The 19191-nt window shown below is 39.4% G+C and overlaps 1 long non-coding RNA gene and 1 pseudogene across 1 annotated transcript; one reads left to right on the forward strand and one right to left on the reverse strand.

Moving 5' to 3' along the window:
- Positions 1 to 4967: 4967 nt before the first annotated feature.
- LOC115969237 lies at positions 4968 to 7136 on the reverse strand. The gene is made up of 2 exons (XR_004086895.1): positions 6752 to 7136; positions 4968 to 5779 (listed from the first exon to the last, which is right to left on the reverse strand). It is a non-coding gene; the product is annotated as an uncharacterized LOC115969237 (long non-coding RNA).
- A 9273-nt stretch (positions 7137 to 16409) lies between these two features.
- LOC115966767 lies at positions 16410 to 17435 on the forward strand (annotated as a pseudogene).
- The last annotated feature ends 1756 nt before the right edge of the window (positions 17436 to 19191 follow it).

A 19191-nucleotide genomic window follows, 5' to 3' on the forward strand; every position in this document is an offset into this window, starting at 1 on the left:
AATGTGAAGAAGGCCCTTAAACAGTATTGCATTGGCTACCCCAACACACAGAGGGACTAAGAGGGTGTTCGATGGGACGAGCACTCAAGTGATGGCTTGGATGATCAACAAATGAAGGGCCAAGATTGCCTAATGAGAACTATATAATAGAAGAGACTCTCCATGGAGAAGGGATCGAAATCAAGAGAGAAACACTGTAGCAATCAGGAACCAACTTTGTAATCAAACTTGTAAGAAATATATAAGAACTGACTTCCTCAGACTGTGCCGAGAACGATTTTCTTTGGGTAAATTCAATCTACTTTCCTGTTCTTGTTAATTGAGTTCACTTTATTTGTTGCCCAACTCATTTTAACCCGGTTTTCCAACCCATTCTCTACAAATTCATTATTTTTGGGCTTTTTGGGCCTAGGTCCATCCATCTTCTAGGCTAGGAACTCAAATCTGGCCCTTACAATTGGACCTATTTGTGGGGAATTCTAGTGTGATAGTAAGTTTGATTTCCAACTATGGTAGGTTTAAGTCCACATCAGGCAGAGTCTAGGAGGTCCCAACGTGAAGATCATTTTGTCTACCTCAAGTGAAGAAGGGACTAGGAGGAGAGTGCGCATACTACCCACACAAGTAGAAGCCATTCTCGGGGTGCTAACCACCTCTCTCATGAGAAAAATACCAAAACCATGCAGTAGAAGATTGACCATTTAAAGAGAGAGTTGCGCCACGAGCGAAGAAGGCGAACTCCCTCTATTGCTGGTTTCTCTTCTAGCGATTAAAAGGGTGGTAGTTTTGGACAGAGATCAAGAACTCCTCCCAGCGAGTCTTTCTCATATGATGGGGAATATCGCTATGAGCACAGATACAGAAACTCATCTTCTAAAGGCTTGGGGAATGATGTGATGAGCAGAGCACTCAAACAAATTTCTAGATCACCTTTCACACGCAGAATTGAGGAAGGGAGACTTCCTCGACGTTCACTCAACCCGCGTTCACCATGTACAATAGTTGTTTGGACCTTGTGGAGCACATAAGTTACTTCAACTAGAGAATGACCATGCACTCCAAGAATGAGACCTTGATATGCAAGGTATTTCCATCCAACTTGAGGCCTGTGGCGATGAGGTGATTTAATGGTTTAGGTGTAGGTTCTATTGGCACCTTCAAGGAGCTCACCCAAGCGTTTGGGTCTCGTTTTATTACGTGTAATAGGATTCCTCGACCCTTAGATTCTCTGTTGTCCATGTCCATGTATAATAGTTGTATGGACCTTGTGGAGCACATAAGTCACTTCAACTAGAGAATGACCGTGCACTCCAAGAATGAGACCTTGATGTGCAAGGTATTTCCATCCAACTTGAGGCCTGTGGCGATGAGGTGGTTTAATGGTTTGGGTGTAGGTTCTATTGGCACCTTCAAGGAGCTCACCCAAGTGTTTGAGTCTCGTTTTATTACATGTAGTAGGGTTCCTCGACCCTTAGATTCTCTGTTGTCCATGTCCATGCAAGAAGGTGAGACCCTGAAAACAGACCCGGATAGGTACTGGGAGATGTTTAATAAAATTGGTGGGGATTTTGATAACGTGACCATAAGGACCTTCAAGGTCGGACTACCTACCGAGCATGATTTGAGAAAGTCCTTGACCAAGAAGCCGATCAGGAGTGTTCGTTGGCTTATGGATCGCATTGATGAGTACAAAAGGGTTGAGGAATACTAACATCAAGATAAGGAAAAGGGCAAGGTTATCCCTCAGGAGAAGAGAGATTTCAAGTCAGACCGATTCAACAACAACAGACTTCAAAGAGATTTTGCAGGACAGTCTGGATCTACAGCTCCTCAGGTGGTTAACACTGTGTTCCAAGAACCAGTGCATCAAGTCTTGGAGAAGATCAATAACAAGACATACTTCAAATGACCAAACAAAATGGGAGGAGACCCCTTGAGGTGCAACTAGAGCCTCCATTGCCAATATCACCAGGAGCGGGGGCATACCACTGAGGACTGCAAAATTCTATGGAATCATCTGGAGCAACTAGTTAAAGAGGGAAGGTTGCAGCAGTTTTTGTATCGGCCCAATAGGCAGAGAGACCAGTTAAGGTCAGAGGCACAGAGGAACGCTTCTTCAAGGCCCCCTTTGGACACCATCAACATCATCTTTGCAGCTCTTGGGAGAACCGGTTCACTACCCTCCAGGGTGATACCTGTGGCTCGGCCGCTCACTGAGGACGTTAATCCTATACTGAAGAGGGCCAGAGTGAAGGTTTGACCAGCGTTGAGTTTTTCAGATGAGGATAAGGTTGGAACCATACAACTGCATGATGATGCTTTAGTGATCACGCTCAGGATAGTAGGATACGACATGAAGAAAGTGATGGTAGACCAGGGTAGTGGCCAGAGGTAATGTATCCTGATTTATACAAGGGGTTGAACCTGAAACCTGAAGATTTGGCAGCATACAATTTACCATTAATAAGTTTTGATGGGAAAGTTGTCATCCCGAAGGGTCAGATTAGACTACCCGTACAGGTAGGATCAAAGGTGGTAGAGGTGAACTTTATTGTGGTGGACGCCTATTCTCCCTACACAGCTATTGTGGGAAAACCCTGGCTTCATGCCTTGGGGGCTGTATCCTCCATTCTGCATCTGAAGGTGAAATATCCATCTGGGGACCGAATCGAAGAGTTTGTTGGGAGTCAATCCTTGGCTAGGCAGTGCTTGGTAGCCGCCATTTTGCATCAGCCTAGGGCTGAGCCTTTGACCTTCGTTGAGGAGGGCTCATAGCAATCAAAGACCCCGGTGTCACTTGCCAGTGGGCCAGCCGAGGAGGTGAAATGTGAGGATTTGGAGAAGATTGTTGTGGGGAATGATTCAAAGAAGGTTTTTCAGGTCGGGGCTCAGCTGCCTCCTTAGGAGAAGGAAGAGCTGATAGATTTTCTCAGGGGGAACATCGATGTGTTCGAATGGAGTGCTTACGAAGCTCTAAGGGTGGATCCAAGTTTCATTTGCCACCATTTGAATGTCAATCCATCTGTCACCCCCAAAAAGCAACCTCCTCGGCGCTCATCCAAGGATCATTCTGATGCTGTTAGAGACGAGGTAATGAAGCTCAAGCAGGTTGGGGCTATTAAGGAGGTTTTTTACCCTAAGTGGTTGGCCAATATCGTAGTAGTGAAGAAGAAGAGTGGGAAGTGGTGAATGTGCATAGACTTCACAGATCTGAACAAGGCTTGCCCAAAAGATCCTTTCCCCATGCCTCGGATAGACCAGCTATTGGATGCCACTGTAGGCCATCCTTGGATGAGCTTTTTGGACTCTTTTTAAGGCTACCACCAGATACCTTTAGCTTTGGACAATCAAAAGAAGACAACCTTTGTTACTCCTACTGGGAATTACTATTACAAAGTGATGCCTTTTGGTTTAAAGAATGTAAGGGCTACCTACCAAAGGATGATGACCAAGATGTTTGAGCCACAGTTAGGAAAAAATATTGAGATTTATATAGATGATATGGTGGTAAAGAGTAAAATAGAATCTAAGCACGGTAATGACCTCGGGGATATCTTTGGGATGTTAAGGAGACACAAGCTGCGCCTTAACGCTTCTAAGTGTTCTTTTGGTGTTGGGTCAGGAAAGTTCTTGGGGTACGTGGTTACACACCATGGAATTGAAGTTAATCTTGACCAAATTAAGGCGATCAATGATTTACAATCACCCCGGAATCACAAGGAGGTCCAGAAGCTAATAGGGATGACTGCTGTTTTAAACCGATTCATCTCTCGGTCAGTAGACAGGTGTAGACCTTTCTTCCAGTTGTTGAACAAGTGGAAGGAATTTGAATGGATTGAGGAGTGTGTTTTAGCCTTCTAGCAGTTGAAGGAATATCTATCTCATCCCCCCATTATGTCCAGGCTTGAGGTGGATGAAGTTTTATTTGCCTACATTGCAGTGGCTTCCCATGTGGTAAGCTTGGTGCTGATACGGGTCGATGGTGGCATGCAAAGGACAATTTATTATGTAAGCAAGTCACTACATGAGGCCAAGGTCTGTTACCTACCACTGGAGAAAGCCATTTTAGTAGTGGTGCATGGCACACGTAATGTCACGCCCCAAACCCGGTACCCGGATTTGTGACCATGACCGGCATGCTAATATCAAGCCTAAACCTGATATTAACAAGAACCAACTTAAAATTTTTGAAAACTTTTACAAAAGCTTTTCTCTTTCTTTTCATTTTTGTTTCTTTACTTAAATGATATAACCTTTCACTTGACATTCAGAGCATCTACATTGTACTCCAAAGAATAACATAATTCACCAATTGTTCAAATTCGGAATTTCACATAATACATCTCTTAATACTTTAAGGTATACACTTTCATTAGATCCTAAAATAAACAATGCTACAAATCTAAACATCATATTACTAATTTAGGATCTATACATATAAAACTAAACCAGCTCCTTCCAAAACTCGACTAAGGCTGCCTCTGCTTCAAAATAAAACTTGCTAACTGAAAAAGTGGAAGGGGTGAGCTACACAGCTCAGTAAAGGTAAGATATATGAGAATTCAATAAGGATGTATGTAAATCAAATCATTTCATTCTATGAATATTCGAATAGGAGAACATCTTTTCATGCATAGTATTTTATACTATTCATAATAATAACTTATACGCTCTTCATAGAAAATAATTGTTCTCCTTTTTCTTATTAGGTCAATATTACCGAAACCTTTCGGATTAAACTTCTTTCATTTCCTACAAGGTCGCCATATATATATTCTCATTACAAAATAATTATTTTAACTTAAATCAGATAATCGGCAACTTTGTATTAGACTAGAAACATCTTGACTAATAAGAAAACTTTTCTTTATAAACCTCTTTCCAAAAAATATTATAACTTTCATAGTCATAAAACTTAACATTTCATAAAGAACAGATATCTGATAACTTTTAAACATAGCTTGTACTTTCATTAGAAACTTTACCTTTATAGCATATCAGAACTTAGGAAACTTTTATCTTTAATGAACAGCTTTTCTTTTCATTAGAAACTTCTTCTTGCCATGAGAGTTTTCACTTTTCACAATGCATTTAAACAAAATAATTCTCTCATGATTAATAACATAACATAGCTGTTCATAAATAACTTATTGGTTAGCCCATATCTGATAAGTCTGTACTTATTTGGGAGGCTTTTAGCACCACAGTGCTAGGCATCCAGTATTCCCCACAATGCCAGGTATTCCCAGGATTACATCATAATACATATCTTCCAACCATGGGGGTAGGTTGGCTTCCCCCACAAGTTGGCCGTAACCAACAAGGGGCGGGTACAGAAGAGCCAGTCCCACTTAATGGCCAAATCATATAACATTTTCCATGAAAAGCCAGTAATTAACCCCTACTAGCAGAGTTCAGATCACCAGAAGACATAACCCGAAAACGTTTCATACTTTACATCATACTAAAATTTCTTATTTTGCATAACATTTCATAATAATAATATTTTCATTCTTTTCTTTAAACTTCATGTTTGTGGAAATTAGTAATGGCATCAATATGCTCAAATCATATACATAGAATTTCGAAAATGCACGAACACATCTTTGTCAGAATAATGATTACATGCCATATCTCTAATCAAAAATATTTTAATGCATAATATTCTTTAAAATAACCTCATGACTTACCAAATGCCCATATAACTTATCCCTTACCTGAAAGCAAAGGAACCGAGAGCCTACAGTCGAAGGAGCTTAGACTTGGATACTGGTAACACCTAAACCATAAATCGAAGCTTATTACTATCTATAATTTCTTTGTCATAGACTCACACATTCATCTCAAAGCCTATTTCTTAGAATCAAGGAAATCCTAATCCCACCTCAACGAGGTTCCCACAAACAAAATACATTCATCAGACAACATGATGTACTAAATCATAGAGAAACCAATTCATAAAATTTATATATGATTCTAACATACCAAAGGATGAGCATATTAAATTATAGCTCAAAACATTCACCCTAACTTTAGAATTAAATCCTTAAAGTTAGGCATGTCCCTTACTGTTCATTGTTCTATTCCAGCAGCATATGCCCCATTTGTAAAATACAAACGGGCTGTCCAAACACATCCAATTGTCATGAAATTTTACAGAACCACTCCCTTATATCTCCAGCATATATCATAAAAATTTCGGAGTCAAAGCATAAACCCATGATTTACTAAAAATCACGGAAGACAGCATACTCAAATCTGTCCTGTCAGAAATTCATGCAACTTATAAATTTAACCATTATTTTATGTTCATCCAAATTCTACGAGACCACTTCTATAACAGCCACAAGTGTCTTAGGTTTCATAGGAATTATCCCTAGCATCCAAATTCACTATATGTAATTTAATACATAATTTGTCGTGCATAAACACAGAATCTGTCACAGTGACAGCTTTGCAATGTTTTATTTTAAATTCATAAACAATCATCAAACGATGATATTTTCATACGAGGATTTTTATACACTCATAAGACATGTTATAAAACACTTATACATAGTCATTTAACCATTTAGAGCAACAATACACACAACAAAAATCCCAGCAGCAGCATAAAAAATACTCATCCTAAATTTTTCTTACTGCCTTAATCATATAAAATCATTAATTAGTAAAAACCCTAATCTACCTTTCACAAACCATCAACACAGCTCAAAGCTTCTTAAAATAGCATATATATATATAGACTTACATGAAAGGATTTACCTTTCCTAGTGGCTGGACCAGAAAGTATGAGAGGTAGAGAGCTTAAGAGAGTTGAAGAAGCTTCCTTCTTGCTGCTGGACATGTAGGTGTGAAAGGGAGAAAATAATTGAGAGCTTTTCCTTCTTTTGGTGTTGGAACCGCAGGAATGAAAGAGGGAGAGAGCTCTTAACTATTCTAGTTGCTTCTAAAAGAGTAGAAAGAAGAAAGATGATGAAGCCTTATCTCTCTTCTAATTTGTTGACCCATGGACCTGACTAAGTGGACCTAAGAGAGCTTCCTAGCTCTTTCCTTGAGAGAAAAAGAGAGCAAAGTGAGCTGAAATTTTTGATTTGTGTGTGTACCCGTGGAAAATGAGAGCAAGAGAGCTTATGGGGTGTCCTAGAGCTTGAGAAAGTCAAAGAAGGAATAAAGGTGCAACCAATAAGAACAAAGAAGGAAGAAAACAAAGAAGTAAAGCAAGAATGACCAAGGGAATTTCTGGTGCAGCCAAGAAGTCCAGCAAAATATCTTGGGTGATTCACGGGTATTGCTAGGAAAGAAAAGATAACTTACCTTTTCAACTTTCTTGCATTCACACTCACTTTTCTACAAAATAATATCACTTTGCATATACATACACACACACACACACATATATATATATATATATATATATATAATATCCTTACCTTTGTACACTTAATTAAACACCAATAATTATATATCTAATAACTTAAACCACTTAATATAATTTTGTACATACTTAGTATATATATTTAAAATACCGATAGCAATTCAGTTATGTATAATCTTTACAATTTTCATTCAATGGCATTATAAAATAATATGCTTATTAAATACTCTTCTATTAATTTTTGTAAGTAAGTGGCTTAAAATATTAATAATACTTAACCACTTAAACACATAGTTTAATTATAAAAATTGGATCGGGGTGTTACACGTAAGCTCCCCCATTACTTCCAATCACACACGGTTGTTGTCCTCACCCAGCTCCCACTTAGATCTCTACTTCGGAGCGCTGATTACACTGGGAGAATTACCAAATGAGGTATGATCCTAGGAGCCTTTGATATCAAGTACATGCCTCACACTTCTGTCAAGGGTCAAGTCCTCGCCGATCTGGTGGCTAAGTTTGCTGAAACTCTGTTAGAAGAGAGAATGAAAAAGCAGAATATCGATGAAAAATCGGTTGGTGCAATCTCTTTACAAGAACCTTTGTCCTAGAAGGTATATGTTGATGGGGCAGCAAACCACAGAGGATCTGGAGTGGGATTAGTTCTGATATCTCCTGAGAGGATTACAATTGAGATATCCTTGAGATTGATCTTTTCGACCACAAACAATGAGGCTGAGTATGAAGCTCTGTTGGCCGGGATGACCATGGTTCAGAAGATGGGTAGAAAAGCAGTGGAAATATTCTCTGATTCAAGACTGGTTGTAGGCCAAGTTTAAGGAGAGTTAGAAGCCAGAGATCTCATAATGTAGGAGTACTTGTGCTAGGTTAGACATTTACAGTCAAGATTTGAATCTTTTAACTTATCACAAATCCCTAGAAGTAGAAATACACATTTTGACTCTCTTGTCACACTGGAAACCTCCTCGGCACAAAGTTTTCCTCGGGTGATTCTTGTGAAAGACTTGTATAGGCCTACTGAGGTAGGGAGTAATGTGGTTCACATTCATCAAATTAGGGTAAGACCTAGTTGGATGGATTCCATAGTATTGTTCCTTAAGGAGGATGTCCTACTTGAGGATAAGTCTGAGGCTGAAAAGGTATGGAGGAAGGCTCCTCGGTTTTAGCTGTCCAAGGACCAAAAGTTGTACAAGAGATCATTTTTTGGCCTATATCTGCTATGCATACACCCAGAAGCAGTTGAGTTTCTCCTAGAAGAGTTGCATGAAGGGATTTGTGGAAGTCACACAGGGGGCAGGTCTTTGTGTCACAAGGCCCTCACACAAGGCTATTGGTGGCCAAATATGCAGAAGGAAGCAAAAGAATATGTGAAGAAGTGTGACCAGTGTTAAAGATTTGCACCAAATATTCATCAACTAGGAGGAGTCCTTAACCCACTGTCCAGCCCTTGGCCTTTTACTCAATGGGGATTGGACATTGTAGGTCCTTTCCCTAAAGCGGCAGGGAATAAAAGATATTTGTTGGTCGGCACAAATTACGTTACCAAGTGGGCTAAAATTGAACCTTTGGCAAATATCAGAGATGCGGATGCTAAGAAATTTATTTGGAAGAATATTGTCACTCGATTTGGAATCTCTTATACACTCATCTTGGACAGCGGATTGTAGTTTGATAGCAAGGCCTTCAGGAGTTATTGCTGTGATCTAGGCATAACAAATAGATATTCTACCCCGACATATCCACAGGAGAACGGGCAGGCCGAAGTTGTTAATAAAGTCATAGTTAGCGGGCTTAAAAAGAGGCTGGACGACGCAAGGGAAAATGGGTGGAAGAACTGCCACACGTCCTTTGTACATACCGAACTATGCCCCGTAGATCCACAAGGGAGACGCCCTTTTCAATAACTTATGGTGCCGAGGCTGTTCTCTAGAAATTGGATTCCCCACACTAAGAACAAGTTCTTTCACCCCAAGCAGCAATGATGGGCTATTGGAGAAGAGCTTGGACTTAATTGAAGAACGAAGAGAAAATGCCATGGTCCAATTGGCCAACTATTAACACAAGCTCAAATAAGGGTATGATGCCAATGTAAAGCGACGATCATTGACAGTTAGAGACGCCCTTTTCAATAACTTATGGTGCCGAGGCTGTTCTCTAGAAATTGGATTCCCCACACTAAGAACAAGTTCTTTCACCCCAAGCAGCAATGATGGGCTATTGGAGAAGAGCTTGGACTTAATTGAAGAACGAAGAGAAAATGCCATGGTCCAATTGGCCAACTATTAACACAAGCTCAAATAAGGGTATGATGCCAATGTAAAGCGACGATCATTGACAGTTAGAGACTTGGTCTTAAGAAAGGTTTTAGGAACTGAAAAGAACCCAGCATGAGGAAAATTGGGACCCAACTGGGAAGGGCCATATCATATCACATTGGTGACCAAAATAGGAGCATATTATCTTGAAGATCTAGAGGAAAACGCTATACCATGTCCCCAGAATGTAAATAACCTGAGAAGGTATTACTATTAATGAAAGTTTTCTTCACCATATTTGAGTTTTTTATATTGTGTGTCATGTGTTCTACTATCTATCTAAGTATCAAACAGAACCTTAGTCATGCCTGAATTCTCGAATCATATATCTTAGGTAAATTGATATCTTGCAATCGTTTTTCTAAGTATTAAACAGAACCTTAGTCATGTTTGGTCCTCAGACCATATACCTTGGATAAATTAATACTTCCTGGTATCAATCTAAGTATCAAACAGAACCTTAGTCATGCCTGGATCCTCAGACCATATACCTTGGGTAAATTAATATCTTGTACTCATTTTTCTAAGTATTAAACAGAATCTTGGTCATGCCTGATTCCTCGGATCACATACCTCAGGTATATTAATATTTCCTGACATCAATCTAAGTATCAAATAGAACCTTGGTCATGCCTAAATCCTCAGACCACATACCTTGGGTAAATTGATATCTTGTAATCGTTTTTCTAAGTATTAAATAGAACCTTGGTCATACTTGGTCCTCAGACCACATACCTCGGGTAAATTAATACTTCTTGACATCAATCTAAGTATCAAACAGAACCTTAGTTATGCTTGGATCCTCGGACCACATACCTTGGATAAATTGATATCTTATAATCATTTTTCTAAGCATTAAACATAACCTTGGTCATGCCTAGTCCTCAAACCACATACCTCGAGTAAATTAATACTTCCTGACATCAATCTAAGTACCAAACAGAACTTAGATCATGTCTGGCTCCTCAGACCACATACCTTGAGTAAATCAATACTTCCTATTATTTTCCTGAGTATTAGGCATGGTTCCTCAGACCACATATATTGGGCAAGTTCACATTTAATGTTATTTGTCTAAGTATTAAGTTAAACTGGCCATGCTAAATGGTAAATATCATTGTTATAATAGCAGGACCAAGTGAACACTCATTAGATTCATTTAAAGCATTTGAAAGTATGTCCATAAGCTAGTTTGAGCATTGAATATCACCCCTAGTTTCTCAGACTTACTAGGAATTGGGGAACCAAGAGGGATCTGGGATGAGTGGACGCTTTACCATCATGTATGTCTTTAAAGTTCAAATTACACTTGGTTGAGATTATGGATTTTATGTGCTTAATTTGTTTCGTTGTTAATCATGTAAGGTGCAATAATTGTACTGCCACTTATGCTAAATTATCAAATGGTACCATATCCCATCTTTAAATCAGTTAAGTATTGGATAATACAAAAATCATGTTAATATCACTGCAAACATCATAAGTATGAAAGAAAAACTTATGATACTTAAGCCTTAGAAAAAGGCTGAGTTGATTACATAGGATCAAGTTGAACTACAAGTTCTGTGAGCAAAAAAAAAAAAAAAATAACAAGAAGAAAGAAAAAGAAGAAGCAAATAAGCAACAAAAAAGCATTCATGGCTTCATCTTTATTACAAGTTTTTCCTTGGAGGTCTTGATGGGTTGAGTAGTTACTACTGCTGAGGGTGCCATATCTTTACCCTTGGGATCTTCCTTGGCAGGGATGGGAAAAGTTGCCAAAACCAATTCCATGTTTTGAGAACCCATCCCTTCCTTGGAAGAATCTTTGGGTATGTTTGAAGGTTTTGTGATCTCGGCAGAAACCTCCTTAGGGACTTCTTTTGCTTTGTCAGCTTGGTCGGCCTGCTCTACCACTTCTTCAGGGCTGTTGGATTGAGGAGGGTCCTTGGCAAGGCCTCCTCAATAGGGCTTACAACAGTGGGGTCCACATCATCTAGAGAGGCCAAAGAACCTAGAGCCCGGATTAGGGGGGGGGGTAGTACACATTTTTTGCTTTCCTCAGTGCCGAAGAGGCATCAACCCCTACTTGGTTGAAAGCCTCACTCTACACTTAGGAGCAGTATGCTCTACACATCCCCGCGACCTTGGCCCGGAGGGATTCCTCAGTCTCGGCTACCCCCACGTCGTAGCCTTCTTGTTCGGCCTAGTCTTTGGCCTTCTCAGCATCTTCTAACTTTTTCTTTAGCAGTTTGATCTGATCTCGAGTAGCGGCAAGCTCGTCCTCGGTCAGGCGGAGTTGCTTGTGCTGAGTCTTTGCCTGCCTTTCAACACTTTCCACTGCTGCCTTGGCACTTTTCTAGCCCCTTTCTGCCTCTATAAGCTTGGCATCTGTCTCTTTCAGCCTCTTATCGACCACCTCAAAGGCCTCAACAACAGCTACTCTCCAACTTTCCTTATCCTTCATTTGTCGGTGGGAGATGTCCACCAACTTCTTGGCTCTAAAGGCTACTTGAACAACCTGCAAAGGAAACTTGGTGGTTAGTATAAAATAACAAATTATAAAAAAAAGGGGGAGAAGAAAAAAGAAAAGCAATAAGGCTTACCATGGCAAGGTTTCTTTTTAAACTTAGAAACACTTCATGGTCCTCAGGTCGACCATGTCTTTGGGTAGTAATAGAGTTTGCTCTACAACATCTGCTACATGCCCGGCTTTACCTTTTTGGAAGTTCCTGATCGATGAGTTAGCAGGGAGAGGGGACCCATGTAGCACCAAAGGAGGGTTCCAGTTTGGAACCTTGGTACAAAGGTTTCATCCTTTATCTCTGGGTACCCCATCTGCCAGGACTTTGTTTGGCCAGTTTTGGCAACTTTGGCCCCTCTTTGAGGCTCTATCACTTAGGGGAGGCCACCTTGGCCCTCTTCCGTCACCTCCTTCCCTTTTTGTTATCTTTTCCTTTTCTTGTCAGCTATCTCTTGTTGGGGGTCATGAGGAGTGGGAAAAGGGGGGAGTATAGTTTGAACGGCTACCTCTTGTGCCTTTCCCTTTACTTGGGACTCCATCACCTCTATGAGGCTAGACCTCGGTTTACGTTGTATCCCCATGTCTTCTTGTGCTTAACTCACTTGGACAGAAGGGGAATGGCTAGAGCCTTCGGCAGGGACTTTTGGAGATGGAAAGTGGTTGAAGACTTCAAAATTGTCTTCGAATTCGGAGATGTCAACTACCTCTTCCTCCTCGTTAATGGCAAGCTGAGATGGTGTGGCCTCCTTCTCGGCAGCTTGTTGAGATGACAACTCCGCCTTGGGTATATCCTCAGGAATAGGGTTAGTGGTTAGAACTCCTTCTGGGATGGGACCAGGAAGGAGAAAACCTAGAGTGACGACGCTAATGCAGTGTAGACAGGGGTCCTTGGCTTTAATCACGCACTTTGGTGCTTGAAAACCAGACGAGATTGGCTTGTACCCTAAGATTAAGTGGGTCGTTCGCAGTTGGCCATCCTTGTGTACGAAAACCTTGGCCCGGAGTATTTTATCTAGGCTCTCTTTGTTGACCAAATTGAAGTTCGGCTCAATTGCATGTCTATCTGCAAAACCATCAAGAAGACAAAAAAAAAAATTCTCTTGTTAGAAGTAAAAATGGAACAAATAAAAGAAAAAGAAAAGAGAACTTTAAAATGAACGCCCTAGACCTAGAAACCCCACCTGACTGCCCCTCTCTCATCGGGCAGGGAAGGCCATCGCACCATTCCCCTGACACGATCAGGAAATCCTTATTTAGGCCTTTGTTGGATTCAGGAAGGCATTGAATGAGCCTAACCTCGGGATACCTAGACTTTAAGTAATACCCTTGCCTCTTCAGATGGTGGAGGTTATAAACCCAGTTGACATCATGGTGGGTAAGTCCTAAACCCATTTTTTCGTTAAGGGCATCTACGCACCTTAAAATCCTAAATAAATTTGGGACACATTGGGTGGGGGCTAACCTATAAGCCCTAAGGTAATCTCTGGTCATGGTGCCCATGGGAATTCTCATCCTACCCTCTATGAAAGCAATCATTGGGATCACTACCTCCCCCTCTCGCCTTTCTTCAAACCATTGCCCTTCCTTACAATATCTAATACCTATTCTTAGGGGGATCCTATATTGAGCTCTAAAGTTCTCTATCCCCTCCTCGAAGTCTACCAAACTTTTAAATCTACCCATTTTTGGAAAGGTGGGAAGGGACTAAGAAGATTGAGAAAAGAAAATGGAGCCGCTGAGGAAAAGACAAAGAGAAAAGAAGAGTGTATAGAAAAATAAAAAGTAAAAGTTCAAGAAGACTTTCTGAAAGAATAAAAGTGTCCTCGGACAGGCCTTTGGTATTTGTAAGGGCTCGGGTGAGTTGGAAAAGTGTGCAGGTTCAAGGTATGTGCGCTAAAACGGAATGAATGCTAAAGTGAGATGAGAAGTTGATTTGAGAGGTATTTATATCAAGGAGGGAGTTAGAAGTGGGAAAATTCCCGCTCGTACCCAACAAAAACATCTGCCGTTGGATTTGCATCACATCGTAAAATGTGGGGAACAAGAAGCCGTAAGAATTTAATGAAGGCGTGTCTTGAATGCCAAAGCACCAGGAGCGTGCCTTGGGTAGTTAAAAAGGCATCTTCATTGGTAGGGGTGGGATGTAGAGAGCACAGGGCAACTATAGTGACGTCAAAATCCTTCTTTCTTCCCAAGGAGCCAAAAAGTAGAATCTTGAGGGGCTATTGTAGGGGTATTAGGTCCAGAAGCTCATTATTTATGTATATAATGGGCCTAAGGCCCAAGCCAAGGACTAGAAGGCATCCAAGAAGGGTAAACATTGTCAAGAGAGCCTATGTTAGCAAATGAAGAAGTCAATTTTGATCATAACGGCCCAGGCCGTTGTGCTGAGGATGAATGCCTCCTCGGCTAACGAAGGCCGAGGTCTGTAGAGGTGGTCTACTGTCCGAGTGAATGTCCCAGGAACATTCTATTGATACGAATAAACACTATGGGAACACAGGACAAGGAGGAGTTCTAAAATATCTATGGTGAAAGCTGCTACCACCGCATTGAATGCTCTGCAGCTAACTTTCTAGCTGCATTAATGTGGAGAAGACCCTTGAACAGTGTTGCATTAGCTACCCCAACGCATAGAGAGACTGAGAGGGTGTCCAATAGGACCAGCACTCAAGTGGTGGCTTGGATGATCAACAAGTGAAGAGCCAAGATTGCCTAAGGAGAACTATATAATAGAAGAGACCCTCCATGGAGAAGGGATCGAAATCAAGAGAGAAACACTATAGCAATCAGGAACCAACTTTGTAATCAAACCTATAAGAAATATATAAGAGCTAACTTCCTCGGACTGTGCCGAGGATGATTTTCTTTAGGTTAATTCAATCTACTTTCCTGTTCTTGTTAATTGAGTTCATTTTATTTGTTATCCAACTCATTTTAACCTAGTTTTCCAATCCATTCTCTACAAATTTATTATTTTGGCCTTTTTGGGCCTAGGTCCATCCATCGACTAGGCTAAGAACTCAAATCTAGTCCTTACAAATACTTATTGAATAATTTTAAAATTATACAAATCCTAATATTACTATCTAAAACAAAATAATATAAAGATAAGTAAAACGAATATACAAGTTTTATTTCTATGTAATATCAACATTTCAAAATGAAAAAATAAAAAAAAAATACAAATGACTTATTGGATAACTCATTTGATAAAAAATAAAAACATATAAGAAATTTATAATCTTGAAAATTAATTTTATAATCTATTATCAATTGTGGTTGACACTCTATTTTAATTTGAGATATACATTAAAATTTGATTGCTTATTTATTTATACATGATATCTTTTATGAATATTATATCATTGTTAAACAATACACACTCTAGAAAATATCATAATTTATTTTAAAAAGTCATTTATTTTGAACATAATTTTAAAAAAAAAAATAGGTCTAAGAATTCATAATTTATGCTGATTTGATACTTTGGCTTCACTATTTTCACACTTGTGAACTGTAACTAGATTATCTTGGCATGTACTTTGCTATTTGATATCTAAAAATCTTTACTTATCACAGAATGCTCAACCATTTATCTTTCAATTAATTTACATGCAGTTATGTAAATGTATCAATTGTTTCCTTAAAACTCACAATAAACAATTAAACCAATATTGTCTTAATTTTATTATTTTTTTACCAAAAAAAAAAGTTTTAAAAATATGATTCGGGTTCAGGTCGGGTTGACCTGCAAAAAATATGGGTCGGGTCACAAGTTTTTGCTTCAAGTCAAAAAAATCGGGTCCAGGTTGGGTATTTTTGGGGTCAAGTCGGGTTGAATCAGAAAATTCTGACCTGTTTTGACATGTATAATTTTTGTGTTTGTACAATGAAGTGGCTTTGGTAATGAGGTTGTTAAGTCCAATAGGGAAACATTGGAAATTATCATAGGTGGTGGCTATAATCCTGTTCCCACTCTTGAATGCCCTCCTCCTCCTCCTCTTGAACCCATTTGCCCTCCACCGCCTCCACCACCACCACCGCCCCCACCACCTCCACTGCCTCCACCTAAACTTGACATTTACAAGCGATTAAACAAGGCATTCTCTGTACTTCAACGCTTCAAAAAAGAGAGTCAAGGATGACCCAAAAGGCTGTCCAAAAAGGGGAATGGCAACAATCTTAAGGTATGCAGCTACAAGGGCATCGCCTGTGCCCATATCCATCCGACAAACTTGTGGCAGTTGCTGGAATAGACCTCAAAGGGTGTGGGCTTAACGGTTATAATAATCAACTTCCACTCTCTGATTTCCTTGAGAAGTTAGAAGACTCAACATTCTTCCACGCAAACTCCAACAATTTCACCGGTGTCATCCCAAAAGATATATCCAAAATTCCGTACTTGTACGAGCTGGACCTTAGTAACAAGTTAACTGGCAGTTTCCCATGTGAAGTTCTTGCAGCCAAACAGTTGACATTCTTGGACCTCCGGTTTAACAATTTCCATGACAAGGTTCCACCTCAAGTGTTCAACTTAGACGTGGACGTACTGTTCATCAACAACAACTATTTTTACGATACTCTTTCCTAGTAATCTTGGCAACACGCCAGGCTTTTATCTCACTGTCGCCAATAACTTGTTCAACGGGCCAATCCCACAAAGCATTGGCAATGCTAAAGACACTCTGCTTGAGGTGCTCTTCTTAGGCAACAGACTCGATGGCTGCTTGCCATATGAAATTGGGTTACTCAAAAATGCCACAGTTTTCGATGTGAGCTTCAACCAGTTGATGGGTCCTGTACCACTCTCATTTCAGTACTGTTTGTTCAAAAAAGAGCTGCTTGTCTTGGCTCAAAACCAGTTCTATGGGGAGGTTCCTGAGGCTATTTGCAAGCTGCCTAATTTGTCTAACTTCTCCTTATCATACAACTACTTCACTCAGGTTGGTCCTATATGCAGGAAATTGATCGACAAAGAGATACTTGATGTAAGGAAGAATTGCATTCTAGGCCTTTCTAATCAGAGATCAAAGGAAGAATGTGCTGCATTTTTCTCTAAGAACAAGTACCACGCTTGCCCCCATCCGCTGTCCTTGAAGAATGTTCCACGTCTTACTAACCAGCATTATTCAGGTTCACTTGATGCCTCTGATAACCAATGGCTGTAGCTCCTTCACCAAGATCCTATAATACTCTTAGACCGCATAAGTTGTGATTTAATTTCCTCCTCACAATTGACTTAATAAGGTTAAGTCATGAAGGGCGCACCTTTGTATTATATTTGCATAAGTTTGTTATTCTCTTTTAATATTTATTTAGTTATGAATATTAAGCAATGGGCATCTTGACTTGAGCAGATGCTAATTGATGTAAGTAGTGTAGCACTGAATATATATCGTCGATCATAAATTGGATTCATCAGATTGTGTTCATGAGGTTGTTTCAATGCGTATTGCTTATTTCATCCTTTAATTGCTTATTGTCAAGTGCGTTCTGTGCACGTCAACATTGTACAACTACAGGTCTAAAAGCCATGCCATGGGTGCATAATTCATACGGATAGGGTGTAAAACCCTCAGCTTGTCACAAACTAAGCCATTGAACTGGTACGCACAATTAATACCCATCTTCTCTCTCTCTTTGACCGGACCAGCCAACCGTATGGCTATGGCCCAGTTTGGAATGAGTTACCTAAAGGGCTAAACCCGACCCGAAATTTTTACTAGTGGATACCAGACCTCGCAACCTGATTAGCGCATCTACCCAATTCCCTCCCAAATTTCTGACACGTGGATTTCCACACTTGGCCTGAACCATTTATTATTATGATTATCTTTTATGATTTATCTTTTATTTATTAGATTAAAATAATTTTTAGTTAAAAATGTGATTCTGCATCCAAGCTTTTCAAAACTAAAACCAATTCTTCTCCCAAATTTCTGACACGTGGATTTCCACACTTGGCCTGAACCATTTATTATTATGATTATCAAATGTTTAAAAGTTAGGCCATGCTATCATGAACACAAGGTAGAATTCAGTATCATTTTAATTAGAACCATAAACCATGCATATAGTTAATTGTAAAATTTTTCATGTATGTCAGAAAATCTAAGACCTACCCATCACTAGAAAGCCACTAGAATCTAAAAAGTTCAACAAATGACCAAAAATTTCAACAAACAGAACAGTATTAAGAACAACTGAATAATACCAACTACATAATTCAATGATAGATATAATACAACAGAAGGACCAAAATAAAATGAAGGAAAATAATCTACCCTACATTAAAAAAAAAAAAAAAAAAAAAAAAAAAAAAACAAAGCCAAAGCTTTTGAAAATTATGCTAGAGTAGATGGAATGAAAATGTGAACAGAAAATCCATTTGCATAATTTGGGCTCCAAAAAGCAAATAAGGAGAGATTGGTGGGTCATACTACACACTCTAACATAACAATTAAACTACTACTGAACGTCCTGAGTGAATGATTGTTTGGATTTTTTTTCTTCTCCTAGTAGGTGTATGGCCCGCTATTATCATTTTCCAGGAAATCCTCCACCCAAAAAGGCTTCTTGGTGCACAATGAACCTATCAAATATTAAACATTTAAGCTTAAACATTTATATCAAACACTTCAAAGATACACGTAGCAATGACTTTTCTATTCTAAATACAAAAGGATATAGGTCCCAGCCTAAAGATGTGCACATATTAAAAATGAATTTTTACATATATCTTCAAATCAAATGGACTTCTGGTTCTCATAATTAAAGACGAACTTACATGTTACATCATCCAACAACTGATTGTTGCTATAATAACCAATGTCAAGAGGAACCTAAAATGAAAAAAAATAGATTAGGCATATTTTGCATATTTTACATATTACAACAAGAGCATAAGGTTATGGAAAGTAGATACATGTAGGAAATTTTAGAAGGATAAAGATATATACAAGCTTAGATGT

The sequence above is a fragment of the Quercus lobata genome, chromosome 11 (assembly GCF_001633185.2).
Source record: "Quercus lobata isolate SW786 chromosome 11, ValleyOak3.0 Primary Assembly, whole genome shotgun sequence".
In the NCBI taxonomy this organism is placed as follows: domain Eukaryota; kingdom Viridiplantae; phylum Streptophyta; class Magnoliopsida; order Fagales; family Fagaceae; genus Quercus; species Quercus lobata.